The following is a 7,709-nucleotide window of genomic DNA, read 5'->3' on the forward strand; positions in this document are numbered from 1 at the left end:
TCTCTTCTCTTCTAATTGATATGACTACTAATAGAAGTAACTGCTATTATGTATTAGTCATATTTTCTTTTCTCAAGCATAGCTCTTTTAAAAAGGCCCTTTAACATTATATTATTTAATTTGAAATACATTACATAAAGTAATTGTTATCTCTATGTTTCTAATTGATTCATTGAATAAATTAATTGAAAAAGTAAATTTCTATGACCTGTGACCTAAAAAAATAATGTAAACCCACAGGGATTTATGTTAGTGTCTGAAGAGTAGATTAACTGAAAGAACCTATGAGCATTTATTTATCCAACATATTATGAAAGTTCAAGGTCAAAATCCTAAAAAATCCAACCAGTTGCCTAGACATCTCTGGTTATTCTTCCCATTCTTTGTCTTTGCACTGCATACCCTATTGACAAGGTTAGCCACCTAAAATGAACAAGTGTCAATAAGCTTCCTAGTTTTCAGTATTTCTCCTTGGCCAAGACATTTTGTTGGTAGAAGATAATTGCAGTCCATATTGAATTCACATGGCTTCTGGGAACTGGCTTTATTTAAGCTTTGTGTCTTGTTTTTAGTGGTATGAATACAATGCTATTTTTCTTATTAAAATTTATCTTTAGAAAGATATTCAATCACGTGCTCCACAGCTCTAACCATTAAGAATCATGTAGTAGAGGACAGATAAAAGATGGGGGACTTTTTGCGTTTTTCCCCTAATATAATTAAATCACCCATTTCCATTAAAATGTTCTGGATTTCTTTTCTCTTTAATGGAGCCTTTAACACTGTGACACTTGTACCTGAAATCCTTTCCTGCTTTCCCTGTTTATCTTAAGCTTCCTTCTTTAATCTAAAATGACAGATTATTAAGCATGCTTTACCAACCGCCCCCTCCCCATCAGGTTAGCATTCCTTTTCATTTCCTTTGAAAAATGTTCTTTGAGAAAGTTTCTTTTATAAGCTTTGAGAAAACCTTCTCTACCCAATTTATTAGTTCTACTTCCATACCATTCATTTCTCATCCATCTAAAATCTGGCAACCATACCCAACTTTGAACTAAAGCTTCTCCAAGATCACCAAGAATTCCCCAATTTCTAGATGCAATGGACTCTTTTTATTCACCACCTTGCATGACTATTTAGCACCATTTCACAATATTGAACATTCACTGCTCTTGAGCTATTTCTTCTTTTAGACACCAAGACAATATTTCTTCTCCTTACTTTATGATCCTTTCTTTTTGGTATCCTTCACTTTTATTCTTCAACCATTCCTAAATATAGGTATCCTCCAACTCTATCATACTCTTTCTTTCTTGACAGTTGTATTAATCCACATGGCTTAAATGATAGATTTTATATTTGTATCTAAACTTCATATTTCTCCTTATATCCAGTCCTAAATTTCTTAAGTGACAGCTTGACATCAATAGCTGTTTGTCTAATTGATATTGCAATTGATTGCAATTGCAATTGATAATGCAAATACAACTGAATTTATTTTTAAGCACAATTATTTTGTACATAATATGCACTTAATAAATGTTAGTTGATTGGACATGAATTTAATATTACCCTAAACCTCCCATTCTAAAGTTCTCTATTTCTTTTTGTTATATAGATTATCTCAGTCATCCAGCTGGGAACCATTAGTCATCTTCGACTTTTTCACCACACTCACACTACACATCTTAGTTGTTTGTTTTGTTTTCTCCATACCTCAGAGATCATTCTTCTAACTGCATAAGCTTCACTTAGCTTAAACTTCATTTACTCATGCCCAATGTCCGATAATGTAGCCTCTTTCATAGCTTTCTTGACTTAAGTACCTCCCCTTTGTCTGTGCGATCCTTTTCAAACCATAAATAAATTTCCTGTTTTACAAAGTTGAAGGTAATGTGCTTCTATTAAAAAACGTCCATTTACCTGTGACTTAAAGAATAATGTGCAAATTGACTACCTTGATATCCAAAATCCTTTACTTCTTGCCACTATGTCCTTTGTATTCCAATCAAACTGCAATGTTCCTTTTTCTCTAATGCCCACCTAGGAGTTGCTTTCTTTCCCTTTCCCCTTCCCTTCCCTTCTCCTCCCCTTCCTTCCTTCCTTCCTTCCTTCCTTCCTTCCTTCCTTCCTTCCTTCCTTCCTTCCTTCCTTCCTTCCTTCCTTCCTTTCAGATGCCATGAACATTCAATTGGATAATCTCAGAGAAGAATTAAAAAAAGTCATTGAGACAATTGTGGGGGGTGGGGGCAAGATGGTAGAAGAAAGGCAATAACTTGCCTGAGCTCCCCTCCAAAACCCCTCCAAATACCTGTAAATAATTTCATAAGACAATTCCTGGAGCATCAAGACCCAAAAAAGGACAGGACAAAATCATTTTTCCAGACAAACACAACTTAGAAGGTCAGCAGGAAAGGTCTTTTACACTAGGGTGAAAGTGGAGTGCAGTCCAACAAAAGCCATGATACCACAAACTGACCAGGCTCCAGAAAACCAAGAGCATGCCTTGGAAGCTACTGAATCAGCAGCAATAGCAGCTTCTTCCAGAGCTCTCAGCCCAGAGAAGGTAAGGAGATGGAAAAAAATTGTTCAGAAAAGGATCAAAGGGATCTCTTTGCTAGCACTGAGGCAGGACCCTGATGCTTTGTCCATACTACATTCTAGGTTGCAGCCCTGGATTCTGGGAGTGATGAGGCAGTTGTGAGGTTGGGGGTTCCCAGTGCAAGGGGGAGCACTAGCACATCAGAGCTTGTATCCACAGTGGAGCTTGGGCCCTCCTCACAGTTCCAGGGCAGAAAAGAATGCTTGTGGTCACACATAGAGCAGAGAACAAGCCAGAGCACAGGCCAAGAGAGTAATAAACACACATCTCCTTATATTGTACCACAGCATCTCTGAAAAACACAGTACAAAACTTCTGAAGCTTGCTAAAGTGTGCCTTCCCTTCAAAGCAGAGCCCTACTTTAACAAAGGGTGAAAGGTCAAGAAATAAGCTGGGAAAATTAGTAAACAACAGAAAAATATCTGATAATAGAAAATTACTATGGTGACAAGGAAGATCAAAACACACACTCAGAAGGAGATAACAAAGTTAAAGATCCTACATTCAAAGCCTCCAAGGAAAAATATGAATCAGTCTCTGTCCATGGAAGAGCTCAAAAAGGATCTTGAAGATCAAGTAAGAGATGTAGAGGAAAAATTCAAAAGAGAAATGAGAGTGAAGTCAGAAAATCATGAAAAAAGAGTTAACACTTTAGTAAAGGAGACAGAAATTTTCACTGAAGAAAAAAAAAAATCCTCAAAAAGTAAAATTGGCCAAATGGGAAAGGAGGTATAAAAGCTCACTGAAGAATATAATTTCTTAAAAATTAGAATTAGAAAAGACCCAGCAATACCACTTTTGGGTCTTTTTCCCAAAGAGATCATAAAAAAGGGAAAAGGACCCACATGTACAAAAATATTTATAGCTGAAAATTGAGGGGATGCCCATCAATTGAGGAATGGCTGAACAAGTTGTGGTACATGAATGTAATGGAATACTATTGTACTATAAGAAATGATGAGCAGGAGGAGTTCAGAGAAACCTGGAAGGACTTGCATGAATTGATCATGAGTGAGATGAGCAGAACCAGGAGAACATTGTATACAGTATCATCAACATTATGTATTGATCAACTGTGATAGACTAGATTCTTCTCACCAATCCAATGGTACAAGAAAGTTCCAAAGGACTCATGATGGAAAAGGCTCTCCAAATCCAGAAAAAAAAGGAACTGTGGAATATGGACAATGATTGGAGTATACTATTTCTTTTGTTTTTGGTGCAGTTATTTTTCTTTTTTGAGGTTTTTCCTTTTTGCTCTGATTCCTCTCATATAACGTGACTAATACAGAAATATGTTTAATGTTACTATATATAATATATACAATGTACAATATAAAATATATAATTATATAATATATGTTTAATGTTATATATATATATATATATATATATATATATATATATATATATATATATATATATATATATATATATATATATATATATATATATATAACCTATATCAGATTACCTGCTTTCTAGGGGAGGGGGGAGAAAGGGGAGGGAGGGACAAAATTTTGAAATTGGAAATCTTATCTAAACAAATGTTGAAAACTTAAATAAATAAAATAAAATAAAAATAGAATTGAGCAAATGGAACCTAAAGACTTCATGAGAACTGAATGAAGAATCATAAACAAAAGAATGAAAAAAAACCAAGAACACAATGCAACATATCACATAGCAGAAAAGCAATGCACCTGGAAAATAGATCCAGGAGAGATAATTTTAAAATTATCGAATTACCTGAAAGCCATGATTAAAAAAAGAGCCTAGACATGCTCTTTCATGAAATTATCAGACAGAACTATCCTGATATTCTATAGCCAGAGAGTAAAATAGAAATTGATAGACAATTAATGGGTTCAGTAAAGTAGTACAATAATTCTACAAAATCATAATTTTTTTCTTTTCAATATAAAAGATACCAGAGAAAGCAAAAACCATTAAAATGAGTAAAAAATTCACATTTGGAAAATCAATCTCACAAGAACCATTCAAAATTTCTAATTTTTTTTTTTGGCAGAGCTATGGGGGTTAAGTGACTTGCCCAGTGTCACACAGCTAGTAAGTGTCAAGTGTCTGAGGCTGAATTTGAACTCAGGTCCTCTTGAATCGAGGGCTGGTGCTTTATCCACTGTGACACCTAGCTGCCCCTCTAAAACATTTTTTTTTTAATTAACTTAGCCTATTTATAAGTAAGTAGATATTCATTGTTCATAGTTGGGCCATGCCAATAAAATAAAAAAATATTGTGATGCCTAAAAATTTTAAAGATTTATTCCTACAAATGTAAATATGATACTATCCAGGGATAAAAGATTGAACATAAAAAGAAGATCTAAATGAAATTCATACCTCGGAACTTCATAGATGTTTGACTGTTTCCTTATCTTTAAAATGATGGTAATAATAGCATCTTCCTTACATGTTTTTAGTGATGATCAAATGAAATATTTCCAGAGGACTTTGCAAAGCACTATGTTAATACTAACTTATTTTAACTAATAATAAAACACTGACCTTTATTTGAAATAAAAAAAAAGCTTTAGAGTACATGTGAAAATAGAGGAAAAATAATACCTCAAATTGTCAGGGTTTCCAAGCTCTTAGATGAGAAGGATGAAGTAAATATATTTTTTCCTAGATTTTAATAAAACTTTTGACCTTATATTTGTAAAAAAGATGAGGGATTTGATGATATGTTATACAAGTAAATATATACACAATTAGTTGGATAATTGGACTTGAGGAGTAGATGCTAATTATTCAATAACATGCTTGATTATATTTATAACTTGAAAAATGCCCCAAAGGGGCCAAACAAAATAGCAATAGGGCCAATATAAAAATTGGTTAAAAATTGGGCATGTTTATTATTTTCACCAAAAAATTTTTATATATAACATTATTTTCTTTTTAACTTTATTATTTATTTTAAATCATCTTTTCTTTAAAAATTTTGTGTTTCAATCTAATTCCCATTGAAAAGAAGTAATAAGTGATACTGTGATATTATCTGTCTTTTTTACTTGACCCAGAGGAAGAAAAGCAAATTGCTTCAGAAAATTTTTTAATGGCTCTTGCCACACAGCTCTGGGACCAGCTGGTCATGTTCTTGCTAAAGACACCAAGGACCAGAGGGGCAAAGTGATGTGGCCAAACACACACAACTTAAAAGTAGACAGAGCCTCTGACCCTACAGGTACAGTATAACTATGGCTTGTGGTCCCAAGAAGCATCTGAATTGTTTAGAAGCTCCAAAACACTGGATGCTGGATAAGTTAACAGGAGTTTTTGCTCCATGACCATCCATAGGTCCTCACAAGCTGAGAGAGTGTCTCCTGCTCATCATCTTCCTGAAAAACTGACTCAAGTATGCCCTGACTGGAGATGAAATAAAGATGATCTGCATGCAGCATTTCATCAAGATTGATGGCAAGGTCTGCACCGATATTACATACCCTGATGGCTTTATGGATGTCATCAGCATTGAGAAGATGGGTGAACATTTCCTTCTGGTTTATGACACAAAGAGACGCTTTGCTATCCATTGTATCACAGCTGAGGAGGCTAAATATAAATTATGCAAAGTGAGAAAAATCGTTGTGGGTACAAAATGTATTCCCCATCTGGTAACCCATATTGCCTGTACTAACCGTTACCCAGATCCACTCATCAAAGTCAATGATACAGTTCAGATTGATTTAGAAGCTGGCAAGATCACTGATTTTATCAAGTTTGATACTGATAACCTATGAATGGTGACTGGTGGAGCTAACTTGGGTAGAATTGGTGTGATCACCAACAGGGAGAAACATCCTTGTTCTTTTGATATTATCCATGTAAATGATGCCAATGGCACTAATTTTGCCACTAGACTGTCAAACATTTTTGTTAGTGGCAAAGGTAATAAGCCTTGGATGTCTCTTCCCCTGAGGAAAGGGTGTCTGCCTTACAATTGCTGAAGAGAGAGACAAGAGATTGGCAACTAAAGAGAGCAGTGGCTAAATGATTACAGATAAGAATTTGTAGGATTTTAATCAAATTGGGATGTTACAATACAATTTTTAACAAAAAAATTACCCTACAAAAATATAAAATATACAAAATAAGAAATTAGTAGCTTAAACAACTCAAGTCTTATGAAGTGAAATTGAACAAGCCATAAATGCCTTTCTCTTTCCTTAGATTAGGGTACCCTGGGTATAAATGTTGCATAAAATGTTAGAAGATGTAGCTGTATTGGTTTTGCCTAACTGCTTCTCTTTCTTACATGGGAAGATTCACTGGAGGATGTGGAGAGGACCTATCTCAAAATGCCTGATGTAAAAAAAGAAACCAATAAAACTTAAAAAAAAATATTTAAAATGGTGTTAGTCCTAGAAGGTCTTTAGAAAGGGAGATAAAGTTCATTGTAGTAAATAATTAGGTATCTCACAGAGTGCATGGTGTCTATACTGAATGTTGATACATTTTTCCTTACTGTTGACTGAAACTAAAAATAATCAAGAAAGAATTGCTGAACGAATAGCTCTAAAAAGTAAAAATTATTTATGTCAGGGTATCTGTATTGATTATTTTCCCTCAATCAAATGTTTTAATATCTTTGTGAATATTTAAAAAAATTAAAGGACAATCAGGATTTATTGGCTAAGAAAAAAAATAAACTTGAAATTTGGTAGTTGTTTAGTAGTTTTATGGAAAGGGAAATTTCTATATTCTAGTCAGTGCTTTTTTATTCAGGCACCCTGCTTTACCCCCTTAAGGATCCTGGACTGCAGGATGCTGTTTGAAGAACTGATAGAAATACTGATCAAAATTCTCCACATTTCAAATCCAAAGATTTCCTTGTATTCTTCAGCCCTTGAATTCACAATATCCTTAAACATTATTGCACCACCAGGTTGATTAGATCTGAGCATTTATTTTAATTCTTTCATTATGTAGAGCATATTCTTTTCCTCTATTTTGGGGGTGAAGCCTAACTTGATCATTCTTTATACTTTTCAATACCATTATAATTTTTTTCCTGAATATCTATATTTCGTTATAAACTGACATTTTCAAGAATAAAAGGTATTACTTCTCAAAGAACTAATGT

At 34.0% G+C, this 7,709-nt stretch overlaps 1 pseudogene; it reads left to right on the top strand.

The window, feature by feature from the left end:
- The first annotated feature begins 5,823 nt into the window (after positions 1–5,823).
- LOC122756196 lies at positions 5,824–6,616 on the top strand (annotated as a pseudogene).
- Positions 6,617–7,709: the final 1,093 nt, after the last annotated feature.

The sequence above is a fragment of the Dromiciops gliroides genome, chromosome 4 (assembly GCF_019393635.1).
Source record: "Dromiciops gliroides isolate mDroGli1 chromosome 4, mDroGli1.pri, whole genome shotgun sequence".
Lineage (NCBI taxonomy): Eukaryota > Metazoa > Chordata > Mammalia > Microbiotheria > Microbiotheriidae > Dromiciops > Dromiciops gliroides.